The sequence below is a fragment of the Corvus hawaiiensis genome, chromosome 12 (assembly GCF_020740725.1).
Source record: "Corvus hawaiiensis isolate bCorHaw1 chromosome 12, bCorHaw1.pri.cur, whole genome shotgun sequence".
NCBI classification, from domain to species: Eukaryota; Metazoa; Chordata; class Aves; order Passeriformes; family Corvidae; genus Corvus; species Corvus hawaiiensis.
In genome coordinates, this window is record NC_063224.1 from 13,142,501 (window position 1) to 13,168,881 (window position 26,381).

The window sequence follows — 26,381 nt, forward strand, 5'->3', positions numbered from 1 at the left end:
ACTTTAGCCTAAACCAGATGTGCGAAAGAGAACTCCTAAACGTATTTTGTATTTTTTATTTGTGTGTATGTGTTTGTGTATGTGGGAGATATTTTTGGTTCCTGCTAGGCTTCTTTGCAGCAAAGCCCCTTTCTAGAATTTACTTTCCTTTATTAGAGTTGCAGCTCGGCTTTGTGTAGGCCTCTGGGGGTTTTGGCCAGCCGTTGGCAATTTCTCTCAGACACCCAATTACCCCTGACGTCAATGCCGTCTCTCCCATCTCCCTTGGGTGCCCACATTTTTTCCTTTGTAACACTAATAGCTGACTAGCTAAGTGCCTGTTATTTCCTTGGCAGAAGATTTGATTGTGTTTTGGGCCGGATACTAAATCCAAAAACTATGTAAAAATGTCAATAGGTGAGTGCACATTGATTTCGGTTAGTCACAGTGATATTTGAGCCCCTTTGGGGGCTCTGTCTGGGGAAGTATTTTACAAGAAAGATAATATAACAGAAAATTACTGGAGCTGCACAGGTCTCTGGTGGATTTCTTAGGGGCCTGCTAAGTTTCTGTAGAATCAACAAATGCTTTATTAATCTAAATTTGCGGTTTTGTTCCTGCCTCTCTTCAGACGGTTCGGGCTCGCCGGAGGAGGCTCGGCGGGAGCGGGGCGGCCGGCGGCAGAGCCCGGCCGGGCCGGGGGGCGGCGGCGGGGCCGGGGGCGGCCGCGGGCCCCTCCCCGCCCGGCCGAGGGCTGCGGCGGCAGATAACGCGGGGGACGGAGGGGGTCCCTGCCAGCTGTGCGGGGCCGGCGCTGACTGGGAGCGGCTGATAAGAGCCCCGCGCGGGAGCCAGCCGGCAGCGCCGCTCCGCCAGCGCGCTGCGGGGCCGCGGCGACTGGCAAAGAAAGTTAAACACAACTGGTCCGGGGGCGGCGGGGAGGGCTGTGCTGGAAGATAATGGTAATTGATTGAATCAAAGTCGCAGAGCAGCCTTGTTTTTCCTCGCAATTAATTTTTTTTTTTCTAATTTTCAGACCGAAGTATCCGAAGAGCTCAGGTTGCACCGAGCACATGCTGCACTAAAAGATAATAAGCACATGCCCTCTTCAGCTTTTTTGGGGGAAATTCAGGCCAAGAAAAGGCACAATTAAATAGAATGCACCCCCCTTAAAGTCACGAGCACACGGTTCCAAGCTCAGTGGAGCGTGCTCTTAAGGACAAGGAAAATCAATGGCTTTTTCAGGTTGCCAGGCTGTGTGCTTGCTGGCTAGCAGGGACGAGCAGTCAATTTTGCCCACAAAGCCAGCAGATAGTGACAGCAGAGAAGGGGATTGTCAGGGGACTGAGTTGTGCAGTGTCCACACATTGGGCATTTCTGCAGCCCTTCTTCCTCTCCTGCTCCCCACCACAGCCTCACGCCCCACAGCTCAAGATGTTTGCAGAGGAAAACAGAGACACATGCCATTTGTATTTTTGTATCAGTTACTTTCCAGGTTTAGTTTAGCCAGTTTGGATCTTTTTCACCAGCAACTTGTTGGCCAGAAATTTTTCTTCACTTTTAAGGGGATTCCCTGTATAGCATTCAGGACTAGTAGTATAGTTTATGTGCTTTGAGTAAATAAAACCTTTTAGTCTTTGGCAATTGCATCTACAAGCAGTAAAATCTTATGTCAGCAGACCATGTAGAGTGCAGGATACTTAATAATTAGTAAACCATCTAAAAAAGTCTTCTGCTTGATCAGACGTGGTGCTTAATGTATAGTGCTGTAACTTGCCCAGCACATAATTAGTATTGAGGGTGGAAAAGCCCTCCTCTATGGACCATGACACCACAGACCTAAACTGACATTTTTTCACACATTAGAGTTTTCTTTCTTTAGTGGACAACATTTCTTTGCTCGTTTTAAAAATCATTCTCTAAGAATTAACAGACTGTAATAGCGTATTGTATATCTTAAATGAACCTTGCAAGCTCTAACAGTGTATTCTTCTTTCCATATAGGCACTGTGTAGGGTGGGCAGGCAAGCAGTATTGTAGTGCAAGAGAGATCAAACGTTGGATAGGAAAAAAACCCCAAACCTAACCTGGGAAATAAAAATTAACCAACCCATTTTTGCAGTGATTTTGTTGGATCCCATCCTGGAACAAGTATATGTATGAAAGTGATAGGAAAATGAATGGTCCTTATTGAGGTAAGACACTATGGTTTATCTAATAATGAAGAAGTTGAGATTTTCACTAGAGCTCTGTATGTTTTCCTCAGAATGGCAACAGGAGATTTCTTTATGTGTGGGCCAAATTCATAGGATTTCTTCCCAACTAGTGAAAGGGTGGAGCATTTGCTGTCTGTTTGGGCAGGAGCAGGGTATCCTGATATTCTATCAAACAGACTAATAGGTGTCCTCTGCTGAAAGAGCTGGTAATCTGCCTTGTCATGACCATTGGTTATGAAAGGAACAAGTCAGCTGTGAAGAAAGATGACTTTCTTGAAGGCACCATGTAAAATCTTCGGCCTAATGCCAACACAACCGTTGCTGATCAACTTTGGTCAGGACATGGCTCAGATTAGAGACTCCCTGTGTGGAAAAAAGTGGTTTTTTCTTTTGTCTTACAGTCTTGAGAGCCTACTGGGTTACTGCTGCTGACCTTCTGTCTTTGACTTTTCAGGTTCCAGTGTAATTAAACCCACAACTGTAATGTGGTCTTTTAGCCACTCTGGTATGACCGACAGGTGACACTGTCCTTCTCTACCTTAAATACAGCTGGTGAACTACTCCTGGGCAGTCAGATGTTTTTAGACTAGAGCAGTGCTTGGTAGCACCCCTTTCATCCTCCTCCCAGCCTGGCCCGTGTACTCAGTCTGTTGGTCTCAGAAGTGCTGACAGCAATGTGGAAAACAAAGTCTTTGCCAAAGCAAAAGCACTATGAGGTCATTTGGATAGATAAAAGTAAGTGAAATTCATGGAGATAAGGTGCACCCACTCAGCACCTGCCCACCTCTGTGCTCATCTATGCTAAGGCACGTTGCTGCCAGCAGGGCTGCTGCCAGGGCTCTGCTGGCATCAAGCACTCCCTGGGCTGAGCCACCAGCCCTGGCTGGGAGGGGCATGAGGAAAGGACAAAACCAGCTTCTGCTGGAAAGATTTAAAAAATGACCCCTCTGCTAAGATGCAGTGCTGAGTTTTGGGGTGTGGGCCAGTCTGTAGGGCACTGGCAGTTGGCAGCCACAGGCAGCTGGAGGAGCTGGCCTCTAGTGAAGCAATTCCTGAAATTAAAAGGGGGCAGGTTTTAACTTAAAACCGAAACAAAGAGCACGGCTGGCTGTGCTGTTCCAGGTCGAGGCGCATTGGTGGCTGTAGGTTTTCCTGTGTTGTGTCACCTCCAGTGCGGGTGCTGGGCGTGTGAGACGCAGGCACAGCAGAGCTGCCGCAGCAGGACAGACACGCTGCGCTCCCTGAGCTGAGGTGGGACCTGTTCTCCTGAACCACACCCATGTCTGTGGGGTGCAGAGGGGCCAGGGGCTGCAGTGGGTGGGCAGGGGGGTGGTGAAGGGGAAGGCAAGGCAGGGGTCAGTGGTGGCAGTGACGGGAAGCAGGCGGCTGGCACCGTGTGGGGGACACAGCAGGGCCAGTCCCTCTGAGGACAGAGGGAAGCAAGCTATGGGACTGCCCGCAAATAGTGGGGTGAGTTAAGATACCTTAAAGACACCTTCTCAGTAGTTTGCTGGGAAACAGACTTGTATGCTTGTTTTGCTACATCCTAGCTTTTAAATGTACAGTGGGAGATAAAGGACACACTAGAGGAAAAGCTGGGTGAATTCCCAAAGCAGGGAAGGTAGGAGAGTAGATACAGGGCAGCAGCTGCTTGGGAGCTGGCAGCAAGAGGAAGTATCAGCATGGAGGGGAGCAGAAAAGGAGGAATGGAGAGGGAAACATCCCCAAAATTATTTCTATCCCTTTGTTAAGAACTTGGGACATTGGTGAGTGAAACAACTCCTGGTTTTCCTGGAGCATTTCCTTTCCCCTACATTTGTACTGGCCTGTATGGCCTTGCAGCCCAGGTCTTTTTCTGCTCCTGGGTGTGGGTTACACCTATTACCAAAGTGTCACTAAGGTATTAGGATGGTTTTCAGGTGACTGCTCTGACAATGGGGTTGTTCTTGCCCTGTAATTCACAGAGCTTCACTCAAGTCACAGCCAGAACATTACACCTGCCCCGGAGAATGAGGAGGAAATTCACCAGGTTATTTTAAGTTGATTCTGTGGAAGCATGTAGGAATATTTCCGAGTTAAACTCAAAGGGAAATGATCAGATTGGCTGCAGATTTCATCAGGTTTATAGTTGTATTAGGAATCTCACATGAATCTTTAAAAATGTTTTAGAATTGAAAAACTTAAAGGTTTTGAGAAAACTTGTTGCACAAAAATGATCAGTATGAGTATGTATCTCATACAGGACAAGTAGGCAAGTTCAGTAAGGCATCAGTTACTTTATGTTGAGATAGCCATGTGAACATAAGCACTTGAGCAGTGTGAATAGCCATTAAGAAGCATCAGAGTTCTGCTTTGTCTTTTAGTTGTAGGCAAGTGTGCAGGAGACTTGTGAAATTTTTCTTTCAGCTCTGTTAGTGCCAGGTTTAAGGAGTGTTAGCTGAGCAATAGTGCCTTTCTGAAGCACATAATCTTTAACTTTTTCCCCTTAATCTTTAAATGCGCATTATATTCACCTAGGTCTTGTAATTTTGACAATTTTTGTTCTTTGTTTTTTGGTTTATTTGTTTGTTTTGTTTTTTCCTGGATCTTCATTATGTGTGGAGCAGTCTCTCCATTGCCAAGCATTGATGCTCTCTTTTATATTGCTTTTATAGCCCCGCATTGTCCCTGGTCTTGGGTTCACAGAGCTGGTAGACAAAGCAGTTGGCAAGGAGAGTGAATGACTTCAGGAAAGGATAGACTTGTGTGCTCTGACCACGGAGATGACAGAAATGTAGAAGGGATGGGAAGAGGGTGAGCAAGGTCATGAAATCAGGGAAGTGAATGGATTGTATTCCAGAGAAAGGTTAGAGTAGTAGGACTGGAAATGGGGACAGAGGATGTGAGTCGGGGGGGAACTGGCAAGAGGAAGATGAGAAATGTCAAAAGAGCGCGGGGAGAGAAGAAGGGGAATAGACCGGTAAAAGGTAGAGCGGATCTGGAAGCAGCAACTGAGAAGTGAAACACACAGGCTAAGATTGTCGACTCAGAAGAAGATGTGGGAAGTGTAAGATGAAAGGAACAACTTCAGCAGGGAATAATATCTTCCACTCTTAAAAAAGCCCAAAACTTAGTAGAAGGAAGAAATGAATCTACTTGGTTTTACTTTTGGCCGGGCAGTTCTGCTTTCTTTTCCAACATTGATGGCTGTCTCATGATTTCCCTGAGACATTGTCATAGAAATGGACATGGAAAGCAAATGTCCTGCTTCTAGGAAGCATGGTCAGGTAGTGTCTTCTCTACCCAGTGAGAGATGGGCTTCCAGTAGCTAGCCTATTTAGAGTAATTTTTTTGGTAAAGTATCCTAAAAAAAAAAGAAAAAAGAAAATGACTGGTGACTTTCTTCTGGTAGCAAAAAAAAAAAAAAAAAAAAAGACTTTGAGAAACAGTTTATATGGAGGTGATCTCCATATGTCCTTTCCAGGCTAAAATACTCTGTGATTGAACCTTCTGAGGAAAAAGAAAATGTGAAGTTTGAGTTTTGTTTCTGGTGCAGGTTGAAAAGGCTTGATGAGCAGTGCTCTGTTCTAGTAAAGTTGGATGAGAATTAACCAAGTGATTGACTTCCACAATCCCAACAGCAAATGTTGCCTGAGTTCCTGGGTAAATAACTCAATTAGCTCTGCAAGATGCCCTTCTTTTGGGTGAGAGTCAGGGACCACTTTAGGATGTCACTCCCTTTGCAGGAATGCCCATGGGTTTCCAGAAAGTGAGACTGGAAAAGGCACACATGCTCCTGGTGACAGGAGCTTGAGCTCATTACTCTGATTTTTAGATATGCTGGCATTGTCTCAATAGCCTGCACTCACATTTATGGCCTTTCCAGACTACTTATCTAGGAGAGAATGTGTGCTCAGCCTGCTCCAGTTATGTCTGAGCTTGAGCTTAGGGCCCAGACAAAGCACACCAAGGCTTGGGCAGCCCCAGTATTCCACTCTCAAAGATGCAAAGGCAAAACACAAAGTGGAGGTAGCTCTCCATGCAGATCTTTACATTCTGGACATCCTGTTTGGTGGTCCCACTGTCTCCTGAGACTGTCTGAACAACTGCATCAAAAATAGCTGAACTATTAGAAAATTATTCCCTCCCATGAATGAGCATGTAGGTATTTTTCTAATGAGATAAAAAAAGAGAGTCTTATTCTGCACCATCCATATTAGTCTGCACTCCAATTAATTCCTTCTTGTTAATTTATCTTGGAATGTTTTGAAAGATTTCTCAGCGTCTACCAGGGCATTTTGTGGGACAGTCTATGGAAAGGACAGAACATTTGCTGAAGAGCCTTTACTGTATTTTCCCATTAGAATTCTCTACTCAGTGCTAAGGTTTCAAGAGGCTTTGAGTGAGCTGGTTGAGCCTCCTTTTGAACCCATCATGGATTTTTCTTTGTATTTTATTTCCTTTAAAGATTATTTCCTTCCTTATGGCAACCACCTTTTGCCAAATGAGTAAGGCATTCCAGTTCTTCCCAGCTTTTGCCCCATTTACCACCTTCCAAAAAAGGTTGCTGGGCTGTATGACCGCATCTCAGATTTTCCCTGGAGGGATCTCTGATTTCTTTTCAATCAGTTCATTTAATTGACCATGTTTATTTCCCTAGCCCTTGCAGCTCCCTGAGTGCAGCTATTCGTCAGAAGCTGGATCTTAAGCATCCTTTTCATGTTTTACCTGGAGAATTTCTTAAACCATCTCATCTGTTCTCAGCATTTGGGGCTAAGCCCAAAAGAGAAGCTCTCTCAATCAAAAGGCTATCTAAATGGGTAATGTGATACCTGTAACAAGGAGGCAAATGTCCCAGTCCCACTGCTCCCATGCTGATCCCACCAGAGCCACAGTAGCTTTGAAGGCTCGTTTGGGCAAGGTTCCCAACGTGGATGTTTGCAAGACAGCTAACTGGAACTTGGTACACGTACCTAGCATACTGCTTAGATGTAGAGCCTAGGCATGATGCCCACTTTGGAAAGCAGCTTTGTAGTCTATATTTGCTTAATTTAGTCCTCAGCTGTCCTCCTGAGAATGGCTGTTTGCTGCATGTTAGTGTCCAAGAGCAGGAAGCAATGGAGGCAACTTTCATCAGAAAGAAGATGAAGTAACTTGGCACTCATTGGAGTTTGGAGGCTAAATTGCCTCTTAGAAGATCATCCTTACTGCTTGTCTAAGGAGTTTCCAAGCTGTAAATGGGATGGGAAGAAGGATGCCTTTGTATCCTGTGTTCCCCTTTTCTAGATGTTGTCTTGGTGACATGAGCTTCCTTCTTCAAAGTCCATAAAATTCTGTTTGAATGCTTTTCATGCTCTAGTTTGGCATACAGCATAAACCCAAGCAAACTGACCTGAGACAGGAATGCATTTTCCTCTTCAGTGACTGCTGTCTGTGTCCACTGCTAGCATCTATATTAGCAAATACAATTTCTTGGAAACATCCCGAAGCTTTTCTTTTCCAGAATATTTTTAGTAGTAACAAAGCACTGTTATTTCCTAGAAAGTTTGGTCAGGTTCTTCCACATCAATTTTTACATCCCTGTTCTATTACTTCCTTATGACACATACTTTTATACTGTCTTTTTGAAAATAAACATTCAGGGGTTGGACTAGACAATCTCCAGAGGTCTCTTCCAATCCTGGCTATTCTGTGAAACATAAGTCAGGAGTAATTAGAGAGAAATGCACCACATTTGTAGCATAAATAGAAGGAAGTAAATGGTATGATGTGTCACTACAGTCAATGGTCAAATATCCAAATTTTAGTCTTGAGGGCTGAGTTAAATAAAAAGAGATCCTTTTAAATAACTTGACATTCCCTTAATGATCCAGGAAAGGTAAATCTGAACATTTGACTTCATTGCAATAATACAGCTAGTTTAAATTTTTATTATTTTTAGGCTTGCAGCCAGCAGGCTGGAGTAAGTTATTTGCAGTGTATTTTTAAAGTCCATATTGAAATATTAGCCATAACTGTCTGCTGTGTATAAAAAAAAAGGAGGGGGGGGTGGGTGGGTGGGTGTATGTTTGAAGTTTAATCATGCTTCTACTTATGCTCAGTCCCAGAGCAATCCTTTTTTCTGCTGCTGAGCTCAAACAGCTAGTAGCCAGGTTTGATCTGCTGCCCCATGGAGCAGTGCCCTATGTGAATTTGAAGTTTTCTCAACCCGGGAGGCCTGCAAATAAAGACTAGCCTCAGGTAGCCAGAGCTCTCCTTCCCAAAGCAGCTCCTGGGGCGCTGCCTGGAGCAGTCCTCCTGAAATTGTTTCAGGCAATTGCTACAGAGTATTTCTACTACTGCCCTTCTCACCCCTCCTTCCCTCTCCTCCTCCTGGTGTAAGGGAGGAGTTTTGGAGTCCAGGAGTCCTATTTGACTTTAATAAAAAAGAAAAAAACCCCAAAAAATAAAAAGCAGAGCAGTTTGTAGGGAACTGGCACAGACTGTGGAAACAGGAGCCACAGCAAGACAAAACCCAGTGGCCTTCAAAACTTTTTTCCCTTCTTTCTCACCACATGACTTGGAGGATGTGGACAGTAATTAAAGGACCCCCTAGCTCCTCATTTTCTGTGCCTGGTCCTTTGATCTGGTTCATGTCGGGTAGCTATTTTCATTGTTCCTGTCTTTTCTTTTATTCTCACCCAGCCCCTTTGATGTGAGCAATGATGATCTTTAATTCCAAAATAGGAGATGGGCAGGATAGCAGTACTGGCCTTATATAATGCATCTTTCACATCTTATTTTTAAACTTGAGCATAATAGGTGTAAGTCAGAGAGCCTGGGGAGCATTAACCCTTTCCATGCAGGGGAACTGCTGAGGAGGTTAAGAGCCTATCACTTTTGGTAACGTCAGTCAGGTTAATCTTCTGTAGAAGATGCCTACAGATGCATTTGTGAAAACTTATTATTATTATTATTATTTTCCTGCAAATATGATGGATCTCAAAATATAATCTGGAGGGAGTTTGTCCTAATTGTTCCCATGTGGGAAAAATGTGCTGAAAAAGAACAGTAAAGCTAATGCAGTTATTCTGACTGGCTTCACTTGGCAGCACAGTGGGAGTGAAGCACACTGTTTATTAGCGTATGTTAATAAACTATAAGGGACAAGCTGCAGGTGGCAGTTTATAAACCGTTAGCTCAGGTAAGATAGATGACAATATGGAGGTTATTAGTAACATTAGCACAAGAGAAGGGCTGGAGGTTCTTAGTGTTGTCTGGAAATCACAGAAGCCCGATATATCTCTGTGTTATGCCTCTTCGTTACGGGATGCACAAACCAAGTAGCTGCACTCCAGCCAGGGTGGGCGGCACTGGAGCTGGAGCACCTGGTGCCAGACCATCAGAGCTGGCACCTGCAGGAACCTCTCTGCCAGCCACCCGGGCGACACTCCCCTGCCAGGCTGCGTGGGGTGGCATGTGGCACTCCTGTGCCGTGCTTTGGGTGGTGGCACACGGGGCCCTCTGTGCCGTGCTTTGGGTGGTGGCACACGGGGCCCTGTCCGTGCCGTGCTTTGGGTGGTGGCACACAGGACCCTCTGTGCCGTGCTTTGGGTGGTGGCACACGGGGCCCTCTGTGCCGTGCTTTGGGTGGTGGCACACGGGGCCCTCTGCGCCGTGCTTTGGGTGGTGGCACACGGGGCCCTCTGCGCCGTGCTTTGGGTGGTGGCACACGGGGCCCTGTCCGTGCCGTGCTTTGGGTGGTGGCACACGGGGCCCTGTCCGTGCCGTGCTTTGGGTGGTGGCACACGGGGCCCTCTGTGCCGTGCTTTGGGTGGTGGCACACGGGGCCCTCTGTGCCGTGCTTTGGGTGGTGGCGCACGGGGCCCTGTCCGTGCCGTGCTTTGGGTGGTGGCACACGGGGCCCTCTGTGCCGTGCTTTGGGTGGTGGCACACAGGACCCTCTGTGCCGTGCTTTGGGTGGTGGCACACGGGGCCCTCTGCGCCGTGCTTTGGGTGGTGGCACACGGGGCCCTGTCCGTGCCGTGCTTTGGGTGGTGGCACACGGGGCCCTCTGCGCCGTGCTTTGGGTGGTGGCACACGGGGCCCTCTGTGCCGTGCTTTGGGTGGTGGCACACGGGGCCCTCTGCGCCGTGCTTTGGGTGGTGGCACACGGGGCCCTCTGTGCCGTGCTTTGGGTGGTGGCACACGGGGCCCTCTGCGCCGTGCTTTGGGTGGTGGCACACGGGGCCCTCTGGGCCGTGCTTTGGGTGGTGGCACACGGGGCCCTCTGCGCCGTGCTTTGGGTGGTGGCACACGGGGCCCTGTCCGTGCCGTGCTTTGGGTGGTGGCACACGGGGCCCTCTGCGCCGTGCTTTGGGTGGTGGCACACGCGTGGAGCACAGCACAGTGGCCGCCGTGCTCCTGCAGTGTGGGGAGCCCCCGGGCGCCCCGCCGCAGCCCCAGGGAGGCAGGTGGTGCTGGCGGAGCCCCTGCCCGGGGTGTCCCCGGGGAACGCCGCATTACCGCGGTCCCCATCTGCCTCGGCGGCACCTCCTCCCTCCGGGCCCCAGCAACAATGGCTCTGCGGCTGCTGCTGCGCCCTGCCCGAGCCGGCCCGGTGACATTTGCAGGGTTCAGCCGTCACAGCACAATCCGCTCGGGAAATGCGACTGTAATTGTAAATAGGGAGCCCAGAATTTTGAAACTTCAGGTCTCGAGGCACCCGCGCCATTAGGGGGGAGCTCAGGTCTCCCCGGTGCCTTTTATTTTAGGACTTGTGACTATCTGAAAAATTGGAAAACTAGAGGTCCGCTGCTAAGCCACTTAAACATTAATGTCTGAACATCATGTCACTGGTTTTTCTGTTCAGAAGAGGACCCAAATGGGCACAAATTTAAAAAAAATCTTAACATTTTCCTGATAGAATTAATTGGAAGCAAAATATAACAAATTGTCAATAAGAAATAACAAAGAAGCAGTGAAGATAGCAAAGATTAAGTGTGGTAATGGACAGAGGCAGCTTGATAAGTCTGATTAAGTTTTAGTTTAGTGTCTGCTTTTTTTTTTTTATTCACAAAATATACACGCATGAGTACTTTTGCATCTGAAACAATTTTAGATGTGGATTTATACCTTCATGACACCCACTCTTTTAGGAACATAAAATGTGTATTATGTTTGTGTAGTTTTTAAAATAACAGCTGTTTATTAGATAACTTTCAGGGCAACTCTTATTATATGTTATAGTCCTGGATCAGCAGAGTAGTTCAGCAGATGCCCAACTTGAGCACCTGATGGGACACGTAGGCTTTTCAGCCTGTACTTGCTTAAACCTGATCACATGCTTAAATACTCTGCTGTACAGGGGCCAAGAGCAGATGTAGTGAACACCTATAATTAACTTTGTTAAATGCCTTACAATATGCCACTTGTTTCCATGTGCTTTTAAATTTCCCAATTGCACATTATTTGGGCTGAACTTCTGTGTGTTTGTCCTTGTCTGTAGAGCTCTTTTTTTTTCCCCATTAAATGTGTTTGGTTCCCTCAGAATATTTCTGTTAGGCATGAAGGAGGAAAAATTCTCTTCCAGTTCTTCCAGTACAGTTCATTTTTAGTACCAGTGGTTTTGTAGCTGGGGTGCTTTAAGGAAATAAGGGAAGGAAAGGTTGTAGAAAGGAATAATATTTCACTGGAGCAGCTTCTAGAGTTGGAAAAAGCAGACACACTTCTGAGACCTGGCAAAGGGAGGTGGAACCTGTAATCTTGTCCACTTTTTCCAGCTATATCAGCTAATCTAATAATAGAAGCTTATAGGGCGATGTAATTTCTTTTTTTAGGCAGAGAAAACAAACACTGAAATTGCAAAGGGGAAAGTTGGCACCAATACATTCCTCAATGAGTACTAGGGCCCTTTCTTCACTTGGAAAGGCAAAAAAATCCCTCTTTCTAAAGCAACCCTGTTTTAAGGGCTCAAGCACTCCCAGATAGCCTCTAGTTAGGTTTCAGCAGTCTAATGAAGCCTGTCTTTTTTGTGATTTCACTGCACATACTCCCTGCCTGCCTTGATTGGCAGCTGGGTAGCAGACCTCTGCAGCTGTGACAATTTGCCTGAGGGAGACTGTAAGTGTCTCATTGAAACTTGCATTGTAAAATCTTCCAAAATGCCTCCCATAATATTAGGCACAGGAGAAAAACACAGGTGTGAAAAACTTTCATAGATCCCATGAGTTCAATGTCTCTTGGCAGCTTTGGTGGATTCAGTGTTATAATATAAATTTTAAACTTGCTCTTACAAAACAGAAGTTGCTTCGTCTTCTGTCACAAGAAGTGGTGAAAACCAGCAGCGCCTGCACCACGCTTGCCTTTCCAGGGCGATGAGGATTGGTTATCCATGGGTGAAAGCTGTCTACCTGCTGTAAGTCAGCAGTGTATTCCAGCACAGAGAGGACACAGGTGTCCCCTCTGCTGAGGCATTTCATTGGGCACAGCAGAATTTTAGGAGCTCCTGTTTTCCGCGTGAAGGCATGGTCTCATCCTGTCCAAAAATGAGCACTCGTTGATTGATTCAGCTTCCAGTGAAGGAGGGATTTGAAAACCTAAGAGGTGTCTCCATGAAATCAACCTTCCTGTATGTATGTACAATCATTTTCTCTTCCACTGGTTAAGTAGCTTAACGTACTCCTCACTAGCACATAGGTGAGATTCAGCATTGCCAGCATGACTGGAAGATGAATCTCGGCTTCTGAATGCCTGATCCTTTTGCTGGTGTGTTTGTTCCCAACTGCTTGCCTGTGTGTTACAGCAACTTTGCTTCTTACGTTTGCCATAAAGGAATCTCAATATGACTGCAGCCTTAAGATCTGGCACTTCAACAGTCTCAGTAGGTTCAACACAATATTCAGGAGTTAAAGTTCTGAAGAAATGCAAGCAGCTAAATTTAGACTTAAGAAACGTGCCTGATTTGAGTGAGCTGTGGGTATACTGATGCATGGAAGTTTCCCTGCAAGCCAGCCAGACTTTATTTGTTGCATAAAGGGAGGAGATTTTAGTTAAGTTGGAACATTTGATTTGCTTTCTTGAATTGTTTTTGTTTAGTGGCTGTGTGCAAGGTTAAGCTTTAATAACATATCCGTTGTAATAAAATCATGCTGGTCAGTGATACATGTGGCTAAAAAGATTTAGATACACTACTCTGTTAAACTAATAGAATTTGGAAATGCTCTGGAAACAAGCACATAAAATAAGAACCAAAGACAAATTTAAAGATTTTTTAACTCTTTCTGGGGCTAAGATTTTTCTGACCAGACTGGCCTGTTCTGTCAAGCTGGGTGAACAAGGCAGCATGGCTGCAGCCTTGATAAAAGAGAAACTGTTTTGAATTTTGTAACAAAAAGTGTTAATGCATCACTGAGTTTCTGCTGCGGTGTACTAATGACAGATCCAGCGACTAGTTAAAGCTGAAAATAACAAATCTCAAATTCAAATGACATTCAAAAGTTTCATAAGAGACTCTCAATACTTTTCATCTTCTCTTCTGAAGTACAAACTTTGGCCATTTTAAGACAAATCAACCATGCTGTAATATGTAGATTTTGTGAGTTGGTAGTTGCAGTAGGGCTGAGGTTGTTTTAGTTTCAGATTTTTATCAGGGTTTTCTGCTCTCGGTGCTTTCCACAGACTGTCCTAAGAGCCATGAAACTTGTGCTGATGTATAGTGATTCAATGTGCTGTAAACTGCACAAGAGGGCTCAGTTTCATGGATGTGTGAAGCTTTTGTGTAAATGTTTTTAGTGGTGTCAATTGAGAAGCTGAACTCAAAGTTCAGTTGAGCATTAGTGGTATCAATTGAAAGCTCGATTTGAGATACTCACTTGTTGAGACTGGTTCATTTCACAGGAACATTTTAAACAAACTTTGCAAAGCAGTTCATTGTTACATTTCTGATTTCATTGATGGGGAAACTGAGGCACAAAGCTATGGATTTTCTTACCTTTCTGATGCAGTTGAGGATGTTAGCAGAACATGGAGCCTCCAGAGAGTGCTGCTGATGTTATTGACTGCTGTGTACTGCTCCTTGTCTAGCAGGGGAGTCTAGTTTGTCAGAGGGAGGAGGTTTTGTCTCATCACCAAGGAAGGAAATGGATTTAAATGTCAAAGGTTGGGAAAGCCATTGTCTTCCCTTTTGTGGCAGTGAACGTGTCATGTTCCTCTGCTTACTAAATAAATAAATGAAACTATAAAGGAAATGGTAGTTTTGGAAAAAAAACCCCAACACTGTAATCCAGAGCATCTGTTTTCTACTGTATTTTTTCCCCTAGTCTCCTTTTATAATTTACATCCAAAGCATGAATTGACAGAATTTGGCAGAGTCGGATCTGTACAGTAGAGCTTAATGGTTTTGTAGCAGGGAATAAATAAAGCCCCTCAAGCCTGTTTAGTTCTCACCCATGCACGTGAGCAGGGAGTGGGGGAAGGAGTGTTGTATTTTTCTTGGAAAAAGACCTTTTCGGTTTCTCCTAATCTGGCACCTGGAGGTCCAGCTGTGCTGGCTTGAGGCTGTGTGTAGCCTTGTGCATGGGAAAGATGATGGACAGGCCGCTGTAGAGGTTGAAATGTTTCACGTCTCTACAGGCAATATGTATAGCTATATTTGTGAATAGCGGCAGTGCGAAATTGGAGGTGGAATTACTCTTCAAACAATGATTTGCCAATAGTGCTACAGTCTGGACTGGTTTCTGTTGTGATTTGTGGGGAGGGCCAGCAGCGCGTGGATTTTCCAGCTTTGCTTGCTCGTGCTACAGCAGCCATGGAGCCTCTGTGCCTGCCATCATTGCTTCCTGTCTCCATGAGCTGACTGTAAATTATTTTTCCTGGTTTGAGCTCTGCACATGGCCTGGAAATGTGTCACTGGTTATGTTTGGCTTGGTCTTCTGCTAATTTATACCAGTTTCTATTTCAATATATTTCCATTGGCTTAATTTGATGGCAGTATTTCTAATTTACTTGGGTATAAGTAAGAGTATTGGGTTCATTACTTCTAACAGTTTAGTAATCTGGATTTATTTTTGTTCTTCAGTCACACAAATGCCAAGGTTAATTTGCTCTTAAACACTTGATTTTCTAGGACATAAAACGATTCTATATTTAAAGAAGAAAATAGAGGACAGTTTTATTCTGCAAAGTGGTCTAGGTTGGGGGATGGTAGGTTTTGTTTGTTTGGATTACAGAACATAGAAAATGCTGGGTTAATATCTGAGAACTGAAAGATTTAATTTGCCCTCACTGGTACTCTTGGATCCTCTGGATTCTTCAGCTGTGGATTGGGAGCTTATATGGAGTGGCACTTACTTGGCCCAAAATGTTTCCAGTGCCCCTAGTAATAAGTGATTTTAATGGAGAACTTTTCACAGCAGAGGACTCAGAGATATAGTCTGTGCTTTAATAAAGATGCTATGTCTCCACAGTGTACATTAGTCAGTGAGTTAAACAAGCATCAACATTAAAACAGACATTATCCCCTGCAGTGTATTTTCTTAGTGCTTTGTCCATTACAGTTCTCAAATGGTGAGGTTTCTAGTCCTTCCTGTTGGAAACAGCTCTTTTCTAACATTTATTGCAGATGTTTTCCCAGTGTCTAGCATAAAATTGCGCTTTCTGCTCTCCTCCTGCCCTCCCCAAATGCTTGGTGGAATGCAGTGATGGAGCTTACCGTATGTGAACCCCTTGGAAGCAGTTCCTGCACCTTCTTTAGCTGTTCTTTAACAAAGATACATATAATCAGACCTTTTAACCTTTCTTCATAAATCAGTCCATCCTGCCCATTAATCACTTCTGTTGCCTTCTTCTGAATTCTCTCCAATTTGTCATCATCTTGTGGCTGGGGACAGCTCGGTGACCGCAGCCCTGCACAGAGGTTCAGTACCAGCCCACTGCACCCGGGGATCAGGATTTATTTATTTTGTCTCTCTTTCCTTTTGCTTCATTCCCAGTCAGAATATATCTCTTACCCATTCTGCATAATCACTTCTTTAAAACATTTATGGAGATAATTTGCAGTCTTACAGACCCTCTATCATTCTCTGATGTCGAGTTAGCAGAGGTTGAAAGGGCAAAGGATTGAATGTGACACTTTGTTTCCCTCCCTCCCTCCCTCCCTTCCCCACTCCCCACCTCAAAATAAACAACACAACTCTTCATTTGGTTCATATGGTCATATTGAATGTGAGGAAAGAGGTAGCATTAGAGAGGAAAAAAAGACACTGAAAATATAATTGCCTAATTGTGAATCCTAAGCAGTGCAGGCAGCAGGGGCGGCCCTGACTGGAAGAATCAGAGGGTCACTGATTCATACTGCCAACATCCTAATTAGCAGTGCAAATGTAATGTTTATATTGTTGGGGATGGATTACAATATCCATTGTAGAACGGAAAGAAATAAATGAATTGTGTCAGTGGAGCTATGTAGAAAACACTCCTGCCACCCCATTAAACCATGAGAAGTAGCTTAGCTACTAAAAAAAGTTTGTTTTCAGGCTGATGCGCAAGTCTAATTGGGTTTCCAAAGAAAGGAACATGTTTTAATTATTAATTAGAAATCAGAGGAGTAAAAGAGTGAAAATCTGCTTCAGCTGGAGGTTTTGCTCAATGCTGGATTTCTCCTTAATAAGCTGAAACATTCCAGGCCTGCCTTAGTTAGCAGTTGGGTGCAGTGGCTTTACTCGGGGGGTAGACATCTTAATGCTCATGTAATTATCATGTAATTATTTTGTAATGTGGGATCAAAATTTTGCATAGATGGCATTCTTTCACTGAACTTGAAAAATAAAAAACTGTGTTCATTACTGCAGTGATTCAGTCATTTTGGTCTAAGAAGCAGAGTTCCCTCATCCCCCTCCCTATCTCTTTAAGACGCAAATATTTTGGAACAGTTTTAGAGATGGTGACCTCAAGATGAATAGAATTATTTAATTTAGATTTTGTTGAATATTTATCAGATTTCTTGTTGGTAATACTGCCTTTCAACAGAAGTGTCAAGTGGGTTGCAATTATCATCAAAGATGATAGGTACAAATAAGCGATGATCCTGTCTGCTAACACAGGGTGTGCAGGTTCATAAAGGAGAATTCCTGTGGAAGTCGCTTTCTCTCTATGAATTTTCTTCCCTGTTGCCACTGAACTTCTGGAATCAAAGTTGTTAAAGACTGATAGACTTTGTCAGAGATGTTAAGTGGATTATGACCCATCACAATAAATATTCCCAGTGGAGTGACAGGGTATGTTGTAATGAACGGAGAGTATGGAGCTGCCTCTTTTGACTCGTGCTTTCTAGTGCCTAGAAGTACTCTTGAGCTGAGTTCTGCTCTGTTTACAACTGCACACAGCTTGTCTGCAAAGATGAAAATGTTATTGGGCCAGTGCTGTAGCTCTTATGACTGGAAATCACTGACAGACTGGATCCAAGCTGAATCAGCGGTTAAACCTGACAAGTTAAAGAACATAGCAAGAGCTGCTGGCTCTTGAGTTGCCAGATGTTTGTAGATGTGTGTCTTAAGGGGAGCTGCCCATTAAATGTCTCAGCTTTAATAGGAAAAGGGGATGGGAAAGAAGAGCATATGACTCCATATGGCTCCCTCAGTATGGCAGTTAATCCTTGTGTTAGTGGGGTGCAACTGTGAGGAAGTGCAGAGCTGTCTCCTGATGTTGCTGTTTCATAGCAAAAAATCTGTGGAGGAGATGGGGAGGATACAGCTAACGTGAAGTGGATGGCTTCCTCTGGGGTTATGGCCTCCGTTAACTTGTAGATGAAGCATTATAATAAACAAAATATCTGACTTAACAGAACAACTGTTAAGAACGTTTAAACTGGCCTTTTTTCATGTATCTGCTGAAATTATTATGTTTGAAAATGTTTGGTTTGTAGTCACAAATGAAGTAAAATATCCTGATCGTAGGCCATTGAGCTCCTGTATATATATATATATAGACTATAATAAAAGGTATATATAATATACCTTTTCCAAAACCCTGTTTTAAGAAAGAGGAAGATAGTTTCTTAGATTTTCTTTATCAGATAGCTGCACTGTGCTGTCCTACCCCTTCTCTGTAGTTTATTTACATGATGTTTAGCCATAAAGGATTTGACAAAGATAGATACCAATATCAAGAAGAGACACTATGATTTGTGTTGCTACCAAGAGCTAATTCTGCTTGTGTGAATTGTAAGGTAGCTTTGGTTCCCCCTCCCTACTAACAAAGTTTTCCCTATTATCAAAAAGGAAACCATCTTCATGACTTGTATTCTCCCAGCAGAAGTCAGGTTAAGCTTCATGCTCTAGTGGAAGTAACAAGTAATTAAGAATAACAAGCAGTTGTGATTAAAAACTCAAAAGAAAACCTTCACTTTCAAGGGGCCATATGTTGGTAAAAGTGCTCCCCAGCTAAACCATATGGATGGGTGGAATGCAGGATCTCCTGCACATTGGGAAGAGGCCATAATATTTGTGACTTGACATATTATTGTCACGTTTTGTTTTGATCATGCCAGACATCCACAGGTCTCTGTCACATCCTTGTAGGAGAATGAATGTGAGTCTCTGCAAACTAAGTGTCTTAGGTTCAGAGTTAAAAAGCAAGTGTGCCTTTAATTAAAACAAGACCAGCTTCTTACAGAAGTTGCCCTGGTTAGATGATGTAGTCAATGATCCTGTCCCCTCCCCTCTCTTGCTGGAACCTGGAAAAACAGTTGCAAGTACCATTTTGAAGGCTGTTTTGCCAAGTGTCTGGCAAATGCTTCATGTATAAACATCCATCTTTTCCCTCTGTGGGCAAAGAGCGAGCCCAACTCACTTGTATGTTCATTGGTCACACTAAGAAGGCTTGACACACCATCCAGTAACATGCTTTAGCTTGAAAAGTGGAACTGGTCCCTTATTTTGTGGCGGCTGCTTTATCCCTTTGTGAAAAAGGAAGCACAGAAGCTCCTATTGTGGAGCAAAAACAGAGATGTGTGAGAGACCATAGACAGTCTTTAATCAACTTGAGCAGCCTCATGGAGACCTTGCAACAGGGTTTTAGGCTGAGATTAGTACAAGAGTACACACTGATATCTTAGAAAGGGACATCACGAAGCCTCGTGTGTGTGTGTGTGTGTGTGAAGGGACTGCTGACACTGACATCTAATGTCTTGAATATGTGTTCTGCTCTTGTGCCTCCTGGCACAGCCTTGGTAGTTTCTTCATCCACTGCAACTTCAGGAAGCTCATCTGGTTGTATGGGAGAGGATGTGATTAGCAGCAGTGGCATGTGCCTAGCACTGCTGTGTGATTTGCAGAGGTACTTGTGAGATGCCTAAAGGGTGTTCATGTTCATGTTGCCATTTTCAGTAATCAACTCTTATTGATTCTTTCAAGAAATCAAAGTCATTTTATAGGAAAAAATTATGGAGGTTTCTCTTTGATCAATGGATTTTTGATTTCTAAAACCTGCAGCAACTTAGAAGCTTTCTTACTTTTTGGCCCCCCCTGTGCTTCAGGACACACATAAACCTGTCTTTGAACGAGTCTGGGAAGTGTTCGACTGGAACACTTGCTGATGTACTGTTTTTCTTCCTAAGCCAACTTGCTGCTTCCTTCTTGCATGAAAAAGCTGGCCCACCTCAAGCACCAGTGATAACCCCAACACAGTCAAAATAATCTCCATATCTAATTTGCATGCAGGCAGCATCAAGTTTAGGAGGTCAGTAGTATATGGTTTGCAAGTTCTTGCATTCCACATTATCAGTAGAAGTGTTTTTAATGGAATACATACTCTAACACAAGCAATAAATTCAGGCCCTATAGGCATGGATTTAGGTATTGTTTAGTCTTCCTTAGTTTAGGGAGGCTTTCGCAGTCAGCTACCCTGCAGTGGGCTAATGCTGGCTGGCTGCCAGATGCCCATCCAGCTGCTCTCTCACTCCCCAGCCTCAACAGAACAGGAAGGGAAAGTAAGATGAAAAAGCTGAGTTGAGGTAAAGACAGGGAGATGACTCAGCAATTACTGTCATGGGCAGAACAGACTAGATTTGGGGAAAACAAACTTAAGTTTACTTCATGCCCCAGGAGTGCTGGGCAATGGGGGCTTATGGCCAGTCCAGTGATGGTCAGTCAGTGGTGGGTCTGTTGTGGAGCCAGCTGTATCCAGCACAGGGCAGCCCCTGACCCCTGCAGCCCCCACAGCACAGCCTGGTCACGCACATCCAGTGCACGCTCACATTTCCACCCTGTGCTGCGTAGCACGGCCCGGCCAGCCTGACCCCTGGCCTCCAAGCAGATGTCTCCAACTTTTCTTGCCTGCTGTCAGGGTAAGTAGGTGATGGGCTCTCACATGAATGTTGATCCTGAGCCTGGCTTGTGGAGGCCCTCTTTGATGTTTTATTTTGGCTACTTGCCAGGGGGTCCAATTTTTAAAGCACAGGGGTAACGATCAGATTATTTTTATTATCCTTGCTTCAGAATTCACTGTTCTGCAGACATCGTTTCCTGCACTCTTGCTGGGTAGCAAAATGTCCCCGAGAAGGATGTGCCACCAGATGCAAGATCTGTTTCTGTATTGCTGGGAGGAATAACACAGGGATTGCAAAAGTTGTTTGACTGTTCAAATATTAATGTCACAAACTGTGGCTTGCTCTTCACTGCTTTACTCATTTAGCCATCCCAGAGCACTATTTGGAAACAAGCACAGTGCACCTGGTGGGTCAAGAAAAGCCTTCCTTGCTTTTGTTCTGGATGCCTGGTGATGTGTGTTAGTGTGTTGTGGTGCAAGAGTAAGTGTATGTTGTAGAAAAACTCAGTATAGAATTAATACCTGCCTGGAGGTTTCTATGTACTTAGGTGGGAAATTCAGCCTTATCCATCATTCTTTGTGTTTCACTCTTCAGAATAAGTACCATTCAGATTTATGGGCTGCCTAATTTATTAATCTGAGTAAAAAGAAGACAAAGATATATCTGACTCATAGAATATAATCTTTTGGGCAGATCAGGAAGATGAAGAAAAGTACTGAGTGCTGGCTTGGAATAGGAATCTTCAAATATTATCATTTGATCTAGAAATAAACTGGCAGAGCACAAAGGTTGCCTACATTTAACATTCATAGCATTTTACTACTAGATACAGTGCTTAACTCAGATGTCAGAAAATAAGAGACTTTGCACAAAAGCTGGGTTTTATTCATTTTGTGACACTCTTCCTAATGCTACCCAAACCAGCATGTGTTGGTCTAATTGCCCTTCTGTATCTCCATTTTTATATCACTGTAGCTCTTTGGAATTTGGAAATTCTTGATTACCCTGTGTACTGTAACATTTGAAACTGTGCTTGGCCTAACTGTATTTTAATGCCCCTGCTTGCTTTAAATGGCAGAAGCACTGAATATAAATTAGAATATATTAGTATTTTGCTGACTTAAAAGATGACATTTATTGTGATGCATAAAGGGTTAATCTTAGACTTTTAGCTCTGAGCTTACTTTATTGAGCTTCTGCGTACACGTGTTAATTTTCTCAGATGAGGGATAATGGATGTCACTTGAGAAAACAATACTGATTTGGGTTCTTCCATAGTTTGTGGGTTTATGTCCCTCATGGTATAGAAGCAGGCTCTGGGAGATTGCCTGAAATATGCCTGGCCTCTCAGCTGCACTAAAAATAATTCCAGCTTCCCTTATTTCTAGAAGTAATTCTGAGATGCTGCAAACCTTACCAGCTCCTTGTTTAGGAAAAAAGATTTCTATTCAGCTTTCAAATAACAATAAGGGAATGGTCTTTGGGTGTGACTGTTGTATTTTCAAACCCCTCCTTTGTAAAAATGCGTGTGTGTTGTGGATTTTTTTGTTCTGTTTAAGCACTTTAGTTATGAAGTGTTCTTGGTTGGGTGACCTTTCTTTGAGAGCAGCAGTTCACATTGGATTTTGGCAAAATGGGTTTGATCATCCTTGCTTTACTAAGCACTAGCACCTAGATGACAGTAATTCACCCTCTAATACCCCCGCAAAACCTATTTATGCAGAACTTGACATGATTTGCAGTCTCTGTAAAGGAGGAATATAGGACTTAAGCAGTGCCTAGAATTAATTTTTTGACCTCCATTTAAGTTATTGGTTGAAGTATTAGGCTCTTCAGGCAACTAAGCTGTTCTTGCTCTAACCTGGCACTTATCACCTCTAAGGTGCTAAGTGCCAGGTTAGAGCAAGACAGAGGTGCACTAACAATTCTGTGGCATTCATGTGTCTCCCTCCTAACTTGAAGGTGGAAAAATTACAAAGGAAATTGCTGCCCAATATTGGAGAGTTTAAGGTGGCCAGTTAAATTGATCTTAGTAGCGATAATAATCCAATTTAAGGCAACACAATCACAACCTTTTTATTAATATCAGCTGACCATTGTCCATTTTAACTGTAACTCATTGCCTGTGAACGCCAACAAACATCCCAAAGTCAGGGTACTCATTTGAGCTTTGTGATCCACAGCACATACAGGTACAGAAGTGGTATTTTGTTTGTTTCTGGAGACAGAAAAAAATGCTGGCAACTAATAGATTCTCGAGATGTTTTTTTCTAACACCAATTTTAAGGAAGTGTGTGAATGGAAAAATTTGTTTCTGAGAATTCAGATAACATCTGCATTAATATGGTATATTGTAAGGATCATTAATGTTCAGAGTATATTATCAGGTGTTCTCTAATGCACTTTTGATGAGCTGCAATGATGCTTGCTGTAGTGTTTTTTCATCTCTACTCTCCCTCCCTTTTTTTTTCTGCTTGATTGTAATAATGACTTAACCCAGGTGGTAGACTCTATCCAGAAAGTGCCCAAGGGAAATATTATTCCCTAGTACCAGCAAACATCACAGATAGTCATTGAGTTCACTATGAAGTTTCCTCAGGAGGGAAGATCTTGGATCTCCCCTTGGGTATCTGGACCTGCCCCATATTTGCAGTGTAATAATCTGGCTTTGGGATGAGATGGAGAAATGGCAGAGAGAAACAAGATGAAAAATGTAAATGGAGGGGAAGGAAAAAAGCCAGTAATACATGGTAATTTTTGAAAAGACTGATTTTTTTTAGAATATAACTTGTCATAGAATAGGGTCCTGGAATGTATTTGGATCACTTTGTGATTATTATTAAAGAGCACTGTGCAGTTTAAAATGACAAGGATGAGTGCAAGAATAGAGATTCTTCCCTTTGGATATCTCAGGGTATTGGTTGGTTGTGATCATGCTAGAAAATACTTCTGGTTTTTGGATATGACTGATATTTGTCCTTAATATTTGTCTTTTGTAACTCTCCTTATCTGCACTATCAGCCAGGAAATGTACTTTAAAGCCCTGGTTTCCTGGTCCATGCAATACCACCCAGTTGCACAGAACAGCAAGCTTTAAATAAATGTCACAGATATGCTGTAGTTTTGTCGAGTGGACAAGGTGTCTAAAAGTGCAAAAGTGAAAATGCAGGCAATGGTGATAGAAAAATGCTACACATGCTTTTCAAGTGAGCAAATTCTTTGTGGTAGTGAGTGTGCAGAGTGTCAGGTATCACTCACTGTGTGCCATTAGGATTTACTGGCAGTAGCCTGCACAGGCACCACAAGTGAATTACTTTAGTTGTTCAAAAGATGGTCTCTTGTAAGTTTATCTGAGTTTACATGCATGTGGGAAGAAGGGGCTTCTTTGTTTTTTTATTTTTTCCAAAACTCTCTTTCATTGTTTGTAGAGGAATTCAAAAGTAAAGTACCCAGGAAGAAAATTATGCTGTTAGGTTGCTTTTGGCTATGTTATATTGAAAGCTATATTTTGCAAATATAATCTGTAACAGCAAATGGTGTACAAAGGAAAAGGAATCGTGTTGTTGCACACAACATTTTCCATTTTCTGTATAAAAGCTTGTTTAAATAATTTTGTGCCCTCCCCTTTTCAGTGTCTTTTCTAAGCAGCAGCTGAGCACATGTCAGCGCTCCATGTCAGCCCAGGGCTGTGCATGTGGTGTAGGGAGACCTTTCACAGCAAAGGGGGCTGCAGGGAGGCTCAGGCAGCTTCCCCACCAGTGGCTGTTTTGTCTGGGATAGATTTTCTTTGAGGTTGTTCTTACTTTCTGAAATGCTTTGCACCATCTCTTAATCCACCCACATTCCCCCCTTAATCTCCATGGATGGGGCAGGACTAGAAGGACAGTCTGCAAGTCTCCTAAAATGGAAATGAAAAACCTAAGTGATATCTGGCCCAAAACTGTTTTAGATTTCTCTTGGAAATGAAGAGGCTTTTTAGTGGTCTTTTACTTCTGGGAGCATGGTTTCCCTCCCCAGTGAGATGCATTTTGTGTCAGCTGTTTCTATATTAAAAAAAAGTCTCCTGAAATAACTGCTTTTGGCTTGTCAGCATCTGGCAGGCCTCTCCCCCTGAAGCAGGCACGACCAAGGTCCCATGTGAGCATGAAGGGCCTCTCCCTGTATGGCCCCTGTGGAGAGGGGGTGCCTGGCCCAGCCAGGGTCACAGGTGGGGCAGCCCAAATGGATTGCACTGCGCTTGCTTCTGATGTGCCTGGCCCATGCTTGCACACCCTGATTAAATTTCTGCTCTTGTCAGTCCATTAAACCTCCCAAAGTGATTTGTTCTCCCCAGAGAATCACAGTAGAGAGGGTGGAAAGGTAAAAAGAGTAAGGAGAAAAATAAAGAAGGGCAGGCGGGAGGAGAGGACAAACCAAAAATGAGTAAAACAGAGCTGCTGAATCCAATAGCCAAGTATTACATTATAGACTCCCAGTTTGGATATAAAAAAAATGTTTCCTTAGAGCAGAACTGCATCCAAAAGTTAGAAAAAATGTTCTCCAGAGGTGAACCAGACGTGCTCTGTCCTGCTTCAGGAGTGGGAGAAGGCGACTTACCTCTTGCACCCCTCTCAGCCCTCTCTCTCCTCATGCACCACTTTGCGCTGTGAGCAGCCAGCAGGATGGTTCTGAGGGGTTGCTTGTGTTTCATAGCTGGATTCCTGGGTGATTCCTGCTGCCCAGGACAGGCAGCTGGCTGTCCTGGCTGGCTTGGCCTCCTGGCTCCTGCAGCAGTCGTGTCTCACTGCTGCTGAGTCCTCTGTGTACCGGCCCTGATGTGACCAGCCAGCTTTGCTGATGTATTGTTTGACACTGCTAAACTGGGTGGGTTTTGCAGGCTGGTGGTGAGGCTCACATAGCTCCGTGTGACAGTGGCTACCACACAGTGGCTTTCCCAAGCATCCCTCCAAGGGGTCCAAGGCCAGAGCAGGAAAAGGCTGAGTCTCTTGATGGGTTTCAGGTCACCCAGCTTCTTGGTTTTGAGGAGTCTGTGTGTCTTAAAATATCATCCAGCTAAATGAAAAGTGTTTCCTAATGAAATTAAAAAACCCATGCCCAAAGAGCACAAATGTTGTCACTAAAGTTAATAAAAGTAAGGAAATTAATACTTATAGTTGACCTCCAATACCTAGGCACAGTGGGGTGTAGCAAGGAAGTAGTTAGAAAGGCACCATGGTGAGCCTTTGCAGTGAATTACCTTATTTTTATTAACTTTCTGACAACCTCAGTGAATTTCCTTTCTTTTTATGAAGTGATTAAAAAACCTAATCAGATCAGGTAATTAAAATACATAATTACACAATCTCAGAGTTTTTCATAATTACTGTACATGGTAAATAATGTTACCTGATAACACTTGGTACAAAAATTCTGACAAATTTGTGTAGGATGGTTAGGAGGTGTCTGATTTCCAGTGTTTGCAATGGAACCTTCTCTAACTACACTAGATAGGTAGTAAAATGTTTTAAAATGGAAAATATAGTCAAACTCTAAAATAATGACTCAGTTGTCCTTTTTAAAGCTTTTGTACATATTGGGCAGCTGGTACGTGTTGACACGGTGTGTTTCTGTGCATTTATAATGACTGTTTCCTTTGTGCTCACACCTCTGCTTCTGTTTTGTTAGGCACCACCCACTGGAAAATGGGTGTTTTGATACAAAGCAACACAGTAAGAAAAAAATTGTATCAGATCCAGTATCTCAATTCCAGCCAAAGAACTGAATTAAAATGGAGTCCCTCTTAAGCCTGTGTACAGCGGCTTCAGGCTATAGACAGGATGTTGCAGCCTTCTTGATGTCAGGTAGCCAGGAGATCCTGAACTTATGTTATAGAGTTATATTCATAGAAAATCAAAAGATGCAAG

General features: G+C 43.7%; 1 protein-coding gene across 4 annotated transcripts in view; it reads left to right on the plus strand.

The window, feature by feature from the left end:
* ZNF423 (zinc finger protein 423) overlaps window positions 1-26,381 on the plus strand; it is a 230,245-nt gene that overhangs the window by 93,689 nt on the left and 110,175 nt on the right. Inside the window, exon 1 of one of the 4 annotated variants that reach the window (XM_048316788.1) lies at window positions 3,379-3,446. The exons of the other annotated variants lie outside the window; for them this stretch is intronic. The gene's annotated coding sequence lies outside the window, so the exon portion shown is untranslated. Of the gene's footprint in view, window positions 1-3,378; window positions 3,447-26,381 lie in introns of those variants that run through there. 4 annotated transcript variants of the gene reach the window in all.